A 16644-nucleotide genomic window follows, 5' to 3' on the forward strand; every position below is an offset into this window, starting at 1 on the left:
GTTGTTATCCTCAGTGAAAGTAAAGAAGAATTGCAAAACACCACGCGACGGACGGAACAAGGAGGACATTAAAAGCAGATCTGCACTGGCAAAAATAGAATACCTGGCAAAGAGAAGTCTACTTGTATCAAGCGTAGGTCTTAATTTGAGGAAGAAGATTCTGACAACGTACGTTTGGAGCCCAGCATTGTACAGTACAGAAACACATACTGAGGAAAAACTGGAAAGGAAGAGGGTCGATGGGTTTGAGATGTGGTGCTGTAAAAGAATGTTGAAAATCAGGTGGACTGATAAGCTAAGGAAAGAGGAGATTCTCTGGAAAATCTGCAAGGAAAGGAATATGTGGAAAACACTGACAAGAAGAAGGGACAGGACGTTACGGCACCATTTATGACATCACAGAATAATTCCATTACATCACAGGGAGCTGTAGAGGGTAAAAACTGTAGAGGAAGACAGAGACGGGAATACATGGAGCAAATAATTGAGGACGTAGGTAGCAAGCGCTACTGTGAGAAGAAGAGGTTGACATAGGAGAGGAATTGTGGCGGGTTGCGTCAAACCTCTTTGAAGACTGATGACAAAGAGAAAAAAAAAGCGTTTTAAACTTCAGTGCTTTCTGTCAGCGCTTGGAACACTGGTTCTTGTAAAAACACAGTTACGATAGTTTACAACGAAAATACCGATTGTTACTAGGTCTCTCTTCCCATGTTTGCCTTGCACCCCTTTAGATTGAAGCCCTTTCTGTATTTACCCAAAACCTATTGCCCCTTTATGCGCCTAATGTTGGAGCTCCAAACTACTACTAATCCCATACAAGCAATGCATTTGTGTCTTTATCTGTGGTTACTTTTCTGTTCAAACAGAACAGCTTGATATAGTCACAGGATCGAGTCACATGCATCTGCCTTCATGTCCTGCAGCTAGTACGCTTGCAAATTATAACCTGTACCAATGATCCTGCAGTCCAGGCAATATTGGCTACAACAGCCAGTTGATAAAATAGACGGAAATACAAAAAAACGGTTAAGTAAATAGGTCAGTAACATAGCATGATATTTGGAAGAATTCTGCTAGCAGCTGGCAAAATTGTTGTTTGTTAAAACACCTGGGTGGCACAGCCCATAGCCGGCCGGCCGCTATGGTCGCAGGTTCGGTTCGAATGCCACCTCCGGCATGGATGTGTGTGATGTCCTTAGGTTACTTAGGTTTAAGTAGTTCTAACTTCTAGGGCAATGATGACTTCAGAAGTTAAGTCCCATAGTGCTCAGAGCCATTTTTTTGCACAGCCTATAGCTGCATCATCAGATCCAGCAATGTTATAGATCATAGTCATACCCATACCTCCTAGTCAAATTTATTATTCAGTGAGTATTTTCAATACTATGGTGAGCCCCAACTTAAAGAATACATAGCCAATTCATATAGAACAAAGTATTGATAGGTGAAACCCGCAGTTATAGAAACGTGTTTTAAAATTTGCCTGCATGGTTGTGACAGTGGGGCAACCCGGTGTTGGGAAAAATTGAGAGTGGCCTACACAAACGACAAAGACAGTCCCAGTCTTCATTTGACTCTCGTAGTGTTTCGATACTGTTTGCTTTTCTAATGGCTGAAGACTGTCCCCATCATAAACACATCATTCATACGTTCTACAGACATCATTTTATTCTACTTGACCAGTTCTCAGACTAAACTAATGTATTATAACAATTTAAATGGAGAAATGTTAGAAACATTCAAAATAAATGTAAGTAATAGTTGGTTCATAAATAAATGAGCTGCCAAACTTGCGCAAGCGTACTCATGATAAAAGACAGTGAAACGTTCTTAAATATTGTTGAAACAATTATGTACGCTATCTTGACACTAGCGTCTTTTGGTTCTCTTTTCAAAGGTGATGTCCACTAGCGCCTACCACTGACCACTTTTAAATTAGCACAGTTTTTAATAGCACTTGCAGTTAACATTTAAGTAAAATTACAGCCAAAACAGTAAACCATTCATTAAATAAATTCATAAATATGACAAAACGTGAGATATTCATGCTGTGCAGCCTGGAGATACTGGAAGGTCTCAGATAGATTATATTAAGGTAAGACAGAGATTCAGCAAACAGGTTTTAAATTGTAAGACATTTCCAGGGGCAGATATGGACTCTGACCACAGTCTATTGGTTACGACCTGTAGGTTAAAACTGAAGAAACTGCAAAAAGGTGGGAATTTGAGGAGATAGAACCTGGATAAACTGAAAGAACCAGAGGTCGTAGAGAGTTTCAGGGAAAGCATAAGGGAACGATTGACAAGAATGGGGGAAACAAATACAGTAGAAGCAGAATGGGTAGCTTTGAGAGCTGAAATAGTGAAGGCAGCAGAGAATCAAATAGGTAAAAAGACGAGGGCTAGTAGAAATCTTTGGGTAACAGAAGTGATACTGAATTAAATTGATGAAAGAAGAAAATACAAAAATGCAGTAAATGAAGCAGGTAAAAAGGAATACAGACGTCTCAAAAATGAGATCGACAGGAAGTGCAAAATGGCTAAGCAGGGATGGCTAGAGGACAAATGTAAGGATGTAGAGGCGCATATTACTAGGGGTAAGATAGATACTGTCCACAGGAAAATTAAAGAGACTTTTGGAGAAAAGAGAACCACTTGCATGAACATCAAGAACTCGGATGGAAACCCAGTTCTAAGCAAAGAAGGGAAAACAGAAAGGTGGAATGAGTATATAGAAGGTCTATACAAGGGCGATGTTATTGAGGACAATATTATGGAAATGGAAGAGAATGTAGATGAAGATGAAATAGGAGATTGATACTGCTTGAAGAGTTTAACAGAGCACTGAAAGACCTAAGGCGAAACAAGGCCCTGGGAGTAGACAACATTCCATTAGAACTACTGACAGCCTTGTGAGAGCCAGGCTTAACAAAACTCTACCATCTGGTTAACTAGATGTATGAGACAGGCGAAATACCCTCAGACTTCAAGAAGAATATAATAATTCCAATCCTAAAGAAAGCAGGTGTTGACAGATGTGAAAATTACCGAACTGTCAGTTTAATAAGCCTGAAACAAGACCTTTATACAGCCAGAAATGCAACCTTCCTCTTTATATCAAGAACAGTCCCCTATAGTTGGATTCAGTGAAGATAACGTTTCTCTGTGTTCATATGTTCCAAAGAAGAAGAAAGCAGTTCTAATGTTATCCACAATGCATTATGATGCATCCACTTCTGGCCCTCTTTCAAAGCCAGATGTTATACGTTATTGTAACAGCCCAGAAGAGGACATTGAAAACTTGTATTCCCATTCGAGTGCAAGAAAGACACAGAGATGGCCGCTCTGCTGGCATTTGCTTTACAACATTCTGGATATTGCTTGCTTAGCGGCATACATTATTTACACAGAAAACAATCCTCAAGCAAAAAAGTCTCACAGACGCAGACTGTTTCTACTGAATTTCGAAAAATATTTGGTAATGCGTTCTGTCATATCAAGATCATCAAATCTTAATTGACTGAGAAAATTTTCCATGAAATCAGGTGTTGAGTACATGGTAGGATGATCTCTAATTTGGTTCCTGAGCAAGTGGATGGACGCTCAGCCAAAACGAGAGGACTGAAAATCGGTGATGAATGTTCTGTATGGAAATCTCAATCAAGTAAAAGGAAGAGGAAAACAAGAAGAAGTAGCAAGAAATGTAAGAAACCAATATGTGATAATCATTTCATAACAGCAAAAGTGTGTGGACTTGGTGAATAAAGAATAATTCCAAGTTTATCTTTCCATTGCAACGAGCAGCAAAATTAAGTAACTATACAGGGTGAACCGAAATTCTCCCACTCGGGCTTCGCAGAGCGATCCCTCACATGCCAGCGATAAGAGAATGTCTGTCAGAAAATTTCGTCCTGCGAGTGCATCCGGCAATAAAATGATGTTACAGTGACAGTCTGGCAGAACAGTATCCACGTATATGGTAACTACCTCTGTGAGCAGGTACAGGTGAGCAGTGGATAGCGTTTTGGTTTAGCATGCAGGAGGTCGAGGGTTCGGTCCTGAGTTGGGGCGCATTTTTTTTTTATTTGCTAATTTCATTCTGTCATTTCATATAGTAATTTTCACCGTTTCTTAGGTCACACGTATCCTACATTTACAACATTTTGTAACACTGAACATACCAAATACGTGGTTAGACAGATACGAAATAGACAGTTGAAAGAAATGATTTGTCATAGGACAGAATAACTACAAAAACAGTATCAATTTCGAGATTCTGAGGATGATAGTGCAGTAGATAACACAACCTCTACTTGTCATTTATAATAAATGTAAATGAGCGCTCAGATGCCGCACATTCACAACAATAATAATGTCCATATTAATGACCTCATGACCTTCACAACAGAATACGTTGTCCTCAGAACAATAGATGCTCAAAGCGACATCCCTGCAAGTCCAAACATTACGCAACCCTCCGGACCATACTGCTCTGGACCCTGCAACAAACCTGCACCCACAGTAACAAGACCACCATGAACACGCGCTACGAGTTCTTCCACATTCGTCGGCGGATTAGAGTACACATACACCTTCAGGTGTCCCCACAGGAAGAAATCCAGGGGATTTAGGTCAGATGAACGTAGTGGCTACAGAACTGGACCTCCGCATCCGAGCCATTTCCTTCAAAATGTTCTTTCCAAATACTGTCGTACATTAATTCCAGATTGTGGAGGTGCACCATCATGTTGGAAACATATTCTCTGCTGATCATGTAGTGAAGCATCTTCCAGTGCCTCAGGAAGATAGTTTGAGAGGATTGCATGATACCTTCTTGGAGTCAATCGGTCAGGCAACATGCTGCAGCCCAAACACCTGTCGCCCAATATCCCCGCCTAGACGGTGGTAGCAAAGCGAACTTGATATCCATGGTCGCGGACGACGTGCTGGTTAACCTCACACCAATAGTGGGCATTGTGCATATTGAAGACACCCTTACGAGTGAATGCTGCTTCATTTGACCATATTACGGTGTTCATGTCGTTATCGTTGACTTCCTGTTGTTGTTGGAACAATTCAAAGAATTGCATCAGCTGATGGCGATCTGCAGAATGCAGGTGTTGCGAGAAAGCATAATGATACGGGTGCAGTCCATGCTCGTGCAACATGTTAACGACCGCGTGTTTCGAGATACGCAGCTGCCTTGCTAAGCTATGTGTGCTACGCTGAGGTTCTAGGTGTATGACCTCCATAATAGTTTCCTCAGTAGCTGAAGTATGGCTATTACGTGGATGACTTTTATCACTCGATGGTGGAAGGAGACAACCTGACTCCCGAAAGCGCAGCTCCAGACGACAGAAACACATTTTTATCTGGATGGCGTCGACGAGGATATCTAGCAGCAGCATCACTAGCCCGGTTATCAGATGCACCAAGGACCAGAAGCATATGCACATGTTCATCCTTTGAGTATGCCACACGCCTGCTACAAGGAGAAACAAGGAGAAAATTCGATATATGTATGTACTCGTATGTACATTGGAATCCGTCAAGGGGGCATTACTCCGCTCTCAACTAGTCCCTTTCTGGTGAACAGTGCATACAGTATAAACACGCCATCAGTTCTGCGCGCTGTTCCGCCTAACACGCATTACCCCTTTGACAGATATTCTTCTGCATGATTCAGCCCGACACTGCTAATTGTGAAATGTTTGGTTTCGATTTACCCTGTTTCCCCACCAGTAATAGACGCGATGTCTCTACAATCGCATTGATAGAAAATCAATAATAATAATAATAATAATAATAATAACAATAATAATGCATTTAGGTACATATTAAACAGTATGCCATTGCAAGACTCATTGTTGAAAGGCATAATTAGTGGGACCATGGTGATAACACATAAAATAGTAAGCGAGTTTGTACGTTACTTGCAAAGCACATTGCTAATCTTACTGGTAATGTAAGGCCCTAACGAAACGTAATGGGCCTGAACGAGGCAAGAATAATAGTTGCTACTAATCTATGGGACCATTGGAGGAGGGTACAAAGAAGACAGGTTACGCATCTAGTAGATGAAGTGGTGCGAATAAATTCAGGCCAACGACATGGAAAGGGCTTCTTTCAAAGCTGACCAATCCATTTCTACGACTGTAATGTGTAAGTGCAAATGTTTTCTAGAGGAACAGCTGCAGTCGCTGTTGACGATTAAGATGCCAGATACCGTACCATCTGGATTACATTTACCAAATAAAAAGCAGGTACCTCAACCAAGGATCGAACCATCGACCACCTGCATGCTAAGTCAAAACTCTGTTCACTGCACAGCACAACTAATACAGATGGACGGAGTTAGTTACCATACATGTGGTTACAGCATTGCCAGATTGCTGCTCTTTAACGTCTTTTTTCTGCCGGATGTACTCATCGGACGAAATTTTGTGAGAAGCAGTATTTCATCGATGGCATGCAGCAAATAACCTTGCAGCAATGCTCGGTGGCCGCTTAACTCGCCTACTGCCGCATCAATTTTATTTCCTTCGGATGACGGCAGACTCAATCACCATTCACTAGGTCGGCCAGGGGTTTCATTCCTTTTATGGAAAATAGGAAATATTTTGGATTCAGATGGAGACCTGCAGTCTGAATATACTTCAACGCGACGGTGAGGCAGCTTTTACTTTCTTCAAAAGTTTTCGAAAGAACGACAATGTTATATAGATAGCAAACACACGTTTTCCATGTAACGTCTCGAAGCAGGGTGTCGAGTATACGTTCGAAGGCGGCAGCAGCGTTACACTGACCAAATGGCATAAATTTTGAGAATGTTAGGTGCTATGAAGATAGTACATTCCTTATCACCCTCGTCAATCTCGATTTCCCAGTAGATTGTTTGCATATCCATAGTTCAGAAATACTTAGCTTCTTCAGTCTAGGGCGTTAACAGTGCACAGGTTCATGAAAATTTATTTTTATCTATTATTACTTTTATGTTGTAATTTCGTGTACTGTCACGTTCCATGACCTTGGAGATTTTGTCCTCAGTTTGGTCCTACGGAACCTGACGTGTAAATAAATAAATAAATAGAAGCTAGACGTTCTTTTTTCGCGATTTTTTAGTTATCAGTAATCGACACACACACACCATGGCCATTCATCTACATCACGACCACTACAGGAGAAGGCAAAGGACCCTCTCAAGGTTGAGTAATGTCATCTTGCATCATCTTCCATACTTCCTCCAGCATTATCCCTTGTTCAGCTGGTGACACCGCTTACGAGTGTTGGGTAATTAGTGGATGATCCCGAGTGTTAATACGGTTTTTTTGCCATTCACCAGTGCATTATTTGGTCTGTCCTTCCTCCAGTCAAGTTTTGAAAGAATCTGAAAACTATGCAGAACGTCTATCTCCCACCGACGTTGTTTCAGGTTAGCCCAGGTCCTTGTGGCATTTCAAAAGTAGCTTCTTTTTCTGCGTTGTCTGCATTGATAGACTGGTTTGCCAACCTCTGTGCACATACATTTATGGATGAGTCATGGCTGTTCATAACGCTCAGTAAAAAAATAAAATAAAATAAAATAAAATAAAATGGCGTGTGACGAGGGCCTCCCGTCGGATAGATCGCTCGCCTGGTGCAAGTCTTTCGATTTGACGCCACTCCGGAGACTTCGCGTCGATGGGGATGAGATGATGATGATTAGGACAACACAACACCCAGTCCCTGAGCGGAGAAAATCTCCGACCCAGCCGGGAATCGAACCCGGGCCCTTAGGATTGACAGTCTGTGGCGCTGACCACTTTTTTTTATATAATTTTGTTCGTTATTGTTCGTTTGTTCGTGGCGGACGTCACCTGACGCCCGTTGAAGTTCGTTATTGATCCATTCACTCAGTTTTTTTTTTTTATTACAGAGGACAGCTAACCCTCTGGCCGAACACGCTGAGCTACCATGCCGGCAAAAACTAAATCAGTATGGCCGGACGCGGGATGCGGGATTCAACCGTCGTTCTCCCGAATGCGAGTCCAGTGTGCTAACCACTGCGCCACCTCGCTCGGTGCTGACCACTCAGCTACCGGGGGCGGACATAACGATCGGTGATACAATGATAATTGTACCAGTCGTCCAGATAGTCACCAAATTCAGTAAATTTGAGTGAGGTGATCATATATGGGGGTGAAGCCCCCACACATGAAAATCGTCCATGAATGGCAGTCGCCAAGGCATCAGGAAATCGCAGTAACGTTAATTAACAATTGTTATGTGTGCTTTTTGGATTAGTATCATCAATCTCTAGCTCTGATTTTGCACAGTCTGTGACTGCTTGTGATGCCTTCAAAGTGCCATCCGAGAATAACATTACGATTACATTGTGGTAAAACGATAATTTTGGAGGGATGTATTATGTCAGTGACAGTCATTCTTGCAATACATGTTTGTTGCGTTTGGTCATATTTACCATATGTGACATCAAAAACAAACGTTTTTTGTATCACGAATAGGTCTTCATTAGCTGATGACAGTAATCATTTGACATTACAGATAAGGAAGCTCCTGATTTATGTAACTACTGCCCAGAGAAATTCGCCGGCGATCATGACGTTACTGCGATTTCCTGATGCCTTGGCGACTGCCGTTCATGGACGATTTTCATGTGTGGTGGCTCCACCCCCATATATGATCGCCTCACTCAGATTTACTGAATCTGCTGACTACCTGGACGACTGGTACCATCGTAGAGCGACAGACAATCGCCATGACGTATCGGAAATTTACCTTGTTCGGGATATGGCTAAGTGTTTCCTGCCATAGGTCGACTGATACAGGTACAACCGCACAGCTACAGACAGTCGCTACAGCGTGTCGCAGAGCGACGTTTTTCAAGGTGTGGCTATGTGCTTCCTCCCATAGGTCGACTACTATCATCTGTAGTTGAATGACGTGACTAAAAGAGTGGTGATAGTTGACATATGGCAGCATAGTAGCCATTGAAGTTTGTTCTTCTGTGAGGAACAATACATGGTTGAGGAGTGGTAGCTGCGTTGGTCGGGTGCTAGGTTGCCTTTAGTCGACTGCGCCGTAAGTCCCAGCTGGCCGCCCCATTCTTCTCGGTGCGTTCGGCTTGTGGCGGAGACTGGTGCTAAATATGACATCTACTCTAGACAGAAAAGGATGAGATACATAAATTTGGTCCTGGTATAATTAATTCCGTCAGCAACGGCGTCTGTCATCAATTACCACCAACATTACAAAAACCTATGTAACAATGGTGACCCTGCAGAGTAACATGAAAAGCAAGCAAGTAGAAGAGAAAGGTGATATCCTGTGAGATACGTCCTAGTTACAGATTCACAAATTAACAGCCTTCACAAGGAAAGATGATGTCATCCAGTTTTTCACTTTTCTAATTTTTCTATTAATATCCATCGGTACTTTCTATAAATCTGGTTTTAATCAATGACACTATCACGTCGTAACCACACTCTTTTCAAAATTCGAAATCAGAGTCGTCAATGGATAATAACACTTAGCACTAAAAGCTCTTTTATTACGAACATGCAGCCAGAACAGAACTTAACTCCTGGACGGAGAGTGCAGTTGCTCAAACAGACATCGAATATTCTACACCGAACAAACTTTAAAAACGTAATAAATTTCGAAAACATTTCATAAATGATAAATACTGAATAACAACTAATTGCTGGTGTTCTGAGTTGAACTAACCACCCGTATTACTCCAGCCACCAACGCTTACCACTTTGCCACATTATATGCACCACAGTTCGTGCCTTTACTTAAATCTGGGAGGAAAAATGGCACCATGAAAGGATTTATTCCAAAAGCAACTAAATAAAACAGAATTTGACAGTTTTAGTATAGATTATGCCACACTAACATTCCTTTTTTAATTCATTGATATCTTCAGCACCTTTTCGGTAACTGTAAGATTTATTTGCACAGAATTATTTTGCAATGCTTTCCTTAAAATGCAGACAATCAACAACGGGAATGTTTAGACCTCGCAGACAGAAAAATGCTATTAAATTTGTTCGCAATTTTTGAATAAATATACAGATTTACCAGATTCGCTTTACCTGAGACGTTTTCTTGCTTTTCTCCAGACCGCTCTGATGTTGGTCCTAAGCGGGCTAGGATTTGTTTGGAAAGTAAAACAACCCTCATACACCGATAACAATGGTTACTGTTATTTAACCCTTACATTACCCGTCCCAACCGAAAACGCGGTGTGAGCTCAGGTGAACTTCGCGGCCAGCGGGAAAGAGCTTTGTCGTGTCGACCACTACGACAAAACAAACAGTCAGGTACTTCAACTTGCAACCAACCTCGTGGAAAGAGTTGCCTATACCAAATCGTTGCGAATTCGTTATACCATCGGCAGATGTTTTTGCAGCTTGGGGGGAGACTAATTTTAAACGAAACTGAAATTACAGATTCACACTTAGCAAACTGCAAAACATAAAATGCTCTACACTCAGGGGTCGTCACATAGTGTACGTACGTGGTGCTGCAAGCAGTGCTCGCGCATGAGCTTGACTAAAAATGTTTTACTTACTCTTTAATTGTGACTCTGCAACAATTATAGTTAATACAATCGAAATTTAAAACTGTGACATTTTTATGGACATAGTGTAAGTGCGTGATGTCAGTAATCTAGATAGTTAAAGCTACTCTTCCAATTATCCGTCGAAAACAAAGCGAAAACGTATTCCCTCTGAAGTTTACCTGACAGCAAGATGGTGAAAATACGATGTACGAGGCCAAGTAGAGAGTTTAGCACATCAAGATTTAAAATATCTTCAAGCGGCCCCATAGACACGTTCTATCTCCAGCATGAGTCAGTTCCCAGGACCATGTGATGGCCAGCTGATGCAAATGCCTCTTACTACCCACTGGAGGAGCCTTTGAGAGTGGACAGCATAGGGTGTGGACCGCGGTGTCGGATAACGCTGGCAGACATTCGACCAGAGATACGTGGACTAGGTGAACTGATTGACTCTGTAACTGAAATATTTTTTTATGTAAAACCTATCTCTTTAAGATGGTCACTATCAGCACATGAATACCTTCAAGAAGTCCTATCTAGGTGTCACTTAATTCCTGGTAACACTCTGCAACAACTGTCATAAGCATTACGTATCGTAATGTAAATTTTCACTCTTACGATAATTCGTCTATTGCGATGGAGTTTTGTCGACGAACGGTGTAGATGAGCCAACGAAGGGCCTGTAACACCACAGCTCTTATGCTGTATGGATTTATTTATTTATTTATTTATTTTTTTTTGCTTTTGCTTTATTTAATGTCACATTGTTGATCTTTTGTAAATGTGTTTGAATCGATAACATAAAATTGTGTACTCTTTTCTTTGTTAAAACTTTGATGTCGTGGTTTGTTTCGATGCAAAGTAGTGTATCTCTCGTTTAAATGCTTTGACCCATTTGGAGGGAACAATACTTACTGTATATGATTGTAATTTTGTGTAAATAATTTTTTGTAGAAGTGTCAATATGTGAAAATGTTCTGTTTTATTTAATGTGTTTGTTTGCTGTTATGTAAACTGCTGACCTTCACTTAGGGCTCTTAGTTATTCTGTATGTAAAAGGTGTAGTGGTTCCCCTCGGGAACGGAACTGTGTAGCGCGCGCAAATTGTGGCTGGCTAGGTGGAAAAGGTGGAACTGATAGTCAGTTGGGGACGAGCCAGCAGTCGGAGGCGAGCTACGAGTCGAGGACGAGCCACCAGTCGGGGATGAGCTACCAAACCGTGCACTGCTATGCAAAGTGGGCATATTGTGCTGATTCCGAGAGAGGCTTTTCCTGCTTCTTTCCAAGGCCTCGGGTGGATGGATAAATAGCTGGAAATATTCTGGAATTTGTATCTGCCGTCGCCACCAAGAAATGACAGAGTCCAGCAATTCTGCCTACAATTCCACCTACCAACATGCAGTTGCCACCACATTGCGCAATCATTGCAACGTAATACTATAATGATGTACAGTGAAGGATCAGTTTAATGGACGTGCTAATGTGCTGAAATATAAGGTAATTTGTATCTGAATTTATGTACCTACCTTGATTTTTTCCTCATCAGAACACCTCTCAGGTTCCTCTCCGTTTGAACTAGTGAGATATCCGAGTGTCCTTACTAAAAGAAGTTAAAGCCTAGAGTTTCGCTGATTAATGCCTCTTGAACTTAGTAAAAGGAAAGTTAAAGTTAATGTGGCAATAGATTGAGTTAAAGTAAAAGTTATTTTGCTCAAAATAATTTTCCTATTAAAACTGCTATTTAAAGTGCTGTTGCTAACTTCAAAATTAAAAGTTCTTAAGACTGAGGCTTATAAAACAAATGATCACATTGTTGTCTGTAGTAATTTCTAAAAGGTGAGTCAGTTTCTTGCAATTTGGTCGGTATTGTGTTTCGCTGTAGTAAAAGTGAGAAAGCTGCAGTTGAGAAACATTATATCTTCTTGTTTGCTAAGTGTTTGTGTATCTTGCGTATTAGAAGTGCATGTTAATAGTAATGTTATAAAGACCGTTCACTTTATGTAAACCTGAAAGCAATAGGGTGTTTCGGTATCTCTTATAAATTTTGCAAATAGTTTGTGCTGCTCCAGTTGTTAGTTTCAATCTTAAAACGTATGTGTGTCAGAGTTCATTGCACTCGCGTGTGGCTAAGTCTAGGTTGTGTTTGTCCATTATAGTTATTTATACCTACTTTCATAAACGAGAACGTTAATCTTTCTCTTGCCTAATTAGGCTGGCGACCGTTTCCCTTATTCTGTAAACAATATAGCTAGGCAAAAATTTGTTTGTTACTATTCAAATATTTACGTAATTCTGACTTTCATTTCCGATAAGCCACCTCCGTTAGGAACAACACGGTCAACATAACAGAATTCCTCTCAGAGGGTAACACTGCTCTGTTGCTTTGTGCCATAGTTGCTTTTACGAAATAATTTTATGTCACAACCAGTTTCTAGCATTGAGGTTATGGTACAGTAGTAGCAGAGTGGAGTGTTATAGGCCTGAGCTTGATTTCAGTTGATTTACAGGAATGTTCATGGATTCCATTTATTCACTGTATCAGATTTCTTAAGCTCAAAAGAGCAAGGTCCCCGTAGCTATAAGAATGATACGGAGGTGCTACACGATAAAATGCATTTCATAGGAGTAACGTGAGAGCTGGCTGGGAATACAGGTGCGGGCAGAAACTCTGCACTGAGTAATCTGCAAAGTTATAACATGGTCGTTTGTCATGTGCAAAATTCTCCTCTCGTCTAAAACTCAGACACGTCCTGCTCTGCCCTCTGTAACTTTTTAGAAGTGCCATCTCACGCAAGTTAACTACATAAAAAAGAGTAAATGAAGAACTAGACGCGAACAGTATGGGAACGTTTGAATTCCTGTACAGACAGTTTTATTTTTTCTTCTTTTCTTGCAGAGGGAACTTTAACGAAGTTTGTCGGACGTTAGAAACTCATGCATGAAGAGCTCTGTTTTTCGAATGTGAACAAGTAGGTCTTTTTGTTTGCAAGACGAACTAATTCGTACAAAACTAGATATGACTACGATGATTTGACTTCGCCAGTTTCAAGTTATCTGTAGCGATGTCTGTTGTATAACTTATGTATAGCCTTTTAGTCGTAGTTCTCTGGCTTGTACTCTGTAACTGCGAATACGTTTTTTAACATGTGATTTGAGAATGGAGTCTGTGAAACAGATCTATTAGTTGCAATAACACTTTTTATCTTTACAGATCTAATGTTATCAGCTGTACTGAACAAACACATGACAATACATTATTTTGTAATATAGAAACACAATAATTTCACAGTAGTGCTCTGGTATAGAGATTTGAAAATCTAGCAAGGAGAATACATTCTGTACTCTCAATACAAAACAGGATGATATGGAATTCTGTGTCAACAACACAGCACCAAGAAAACGGAGAGGAAAAACAATGAGGCCAAACGATTAATATTAGTTGATCGTTGGTAATGTCCAGAAGTATATTAACGTAACTTTGTTTGTCCACGGGTAGCACTGTAACTCCACAACTCATCGCTCATCGTCACAGCCCCCTAATGATTATGTGGTGTGGTAATTCTCGAACCTCAATTTGCAAACAAAGTTCCGGTTATCAGTTGGAGGGGTTCGAAGATATGGATGTCAAAAAAGGACATCGCAGTAATCAGCTTCTAACGGAAAGCTGTTGAAGCAGCTGAGAATCGAGTGCCGAAGTGGACGAGATTGGCCTGGATGCTTCTCCTACAATGTTCCAGAAAATGTTAGAATATTGTACAATATCTTGTAGAATCTTTCACAATGTTCGAGAACGTCCCCAAAATTACATAATCCTCCATAAAGTTCGAGGAAGCTATAGGATGTTCTAGAATTTTCCAGGTTGTTCTGAAATGTTTCAGAACGGTGGCCATCAAACTGGGCCGCATACGGCCTGAATCACTGAGTGAGGTGGCCCAGACTGGACTTGCATTCGGAAGGACGACGGTTCAAACCCACGTCGGGCCATCCAAGTAGGATTTCAGTGGTTTCCCTCAATCGTTCCTGCAAGATACTGGGACGATTCCTTTGAAAGGACACGGCCGATCTCCTTCCCTGTCCTTGACCAAATCCGAGCTTGTGCTCCGTCTCTAATGACCTCAATGTCGACGGGACGTTAAATCCCATTGTCGATCGTTCGTTCTACCTTCCTTCCTCCGGCCCCAATCATGTGTTCGTGCCGTTCTCAGACATATTTTATAATAATGTGCTTCTAGCAATTAATAGCCGACTCCAAAGACCTCAGCTAACGTTAAGTGCTTCTTAGGAGTGTATTCTTTCCTGTCAAGTAACAAAGATACTTACAGAAACAGTACTTTTTTTAAGATGTTCGTAATTTTAATTGAGGTAGGTGAATTAGGCCGTGAGTTTATGTCTGTGGTAGAGTGGTATGTAGCTAGGTCACTTCCGGGTTAACAGAAGTGAGAGGGGCACTATTTTATTCTTTGTCTTCCAATGGTGACATGTCACAAGCGTGCGCGAACAGCGCCGATCAGCTGCTGTTGTACAAATATCAAACAAAACTAACATGGATTCGTGATACGCTTTACACAGACGGTCATCTCCAGAAACGTCGTACATGTTTGTAGCAAGTAATACGTAATCAAATTAAGGCTGTTGTAAAACAATGCAACGAGTAAAGAAAATAACATTCAAAACATTTAGTAAATATTTGTGATCGTGTCTCATATTGTAGTTGATGATCATTCATCCCCATTACGGTCGGAGGAAGGCAAAGGCAAACCACCTCCACTAGGACCCTAGGACGGGTCTCCCGCGTCGGTCCCCTACGCTCTGTAAAGGAGTATGGAACTCATCATCATCATCATCAATAAATATAATGCACTAATTTACGTATGTTAGCAATTAACAGTAAGATAGGTAAGGGAAGGTGCTGCAAAGTGGCTACTGGATATTTTTTTGTGTGAACATTGCTGCTGCTTGCCTTGAAGTACCGAGTAGTTCTAATGTTCATCGCCACTGTTGTCAGTAAGATTGACAAAGGAAGCTGGTTCAGTATTTTTGAGTAAAATATTTTTTAGAATGAGATTTTCACTCTGCAGCGGAGTGTGCGCTGATATGGAAGTTCCTGGCAGATTAAAACTGAGTGCCGGATCGAGACTCGAACTCGGGACCTTTGCCTTTCGCTGGCAAGTGCTCTACCAGCTGAGTTACCCAAGCACGGCTACCGCCCCGTCCTTACAGCTTTACTTCCTCCAGTACGGTTCTTTCAGGAGTGCTAGTTCTGCAAGGTTTGCGGGAGAGCTTTTGTAAATTTTGGAAAGCAGGAGACGAGGTGCTGGCAGAAGTAAAGCTGTGAGGACGGGGCGTGAGTCGTGCTTGGATAGCTCAGCTGGTAGAGCACTTGCCCGCGAAAGGGAAAGGTCCCGAGTTTGAGTCTCGGTCCGGCACACAGTGTTAATCTGCCAGGAAGTATCAAAATATTTTTTGTTTGTCAGTCGCCTGACGTTAGATAAATCATTTTGGCCTAAAAATATAGCTCCTAGCTATTTATCTCAGCCTGATAGTTTTCTTCTATGGATCACAAAAGATAACATGGTGTCAGATCTGGAAAAATAACAACAATAGCCTTCGGGGAAAGTGGCCAAGGTGTTCTCTCCAGCAAGAGTTAATTACTTCCATGTATCACTCAAAATATTACAGATTAAACTGACTTTTGCATCTATTTATATATTTAAAGCTTACATCCGGCTTTGTATCTCTTTGTGACATTTTTGAATTAGTGGATTTATGTTATTTTAAACCACCACCGTTCTGTCATATTTGACGGAATACGAAAGTTCGACTCAAAACGGCGTGCTGCAGACGCTTCGTATTCTTTCAGATAACAGGGCATGAAGATGACTAACAAATTTTTCCCAGAAATCAAAACAACAAACACTGGATGCTGTTGTGATAGCATTGGCCACAGTAACCGCTTAGGTACGGAAAATTGGTCACAATGTAAGCCTTCAGAAAAATGCATGCACTTACATTGTATTGTGTGTTAAGTCATAATATGTACATTCAAAACTTTTAAGTGGTAAGCTTCTATCAGGAAC

The sequence above is a fragment of the Schistocerca piceifrons genome, chromosome 3 (genome assembly GCF_021461385.2).
Source record: "Schistocerca piceifrons isolate TAMUIC-IGC-003096 chromosome 3, iqSchPice1.1, whole genome shotgun sequence".
NCBI lineage: Eukaryota > Metazoa > Arthropoda > Insecta > Orthoptera > Acrididae > Schistocerca > Schistocerca piceifrons.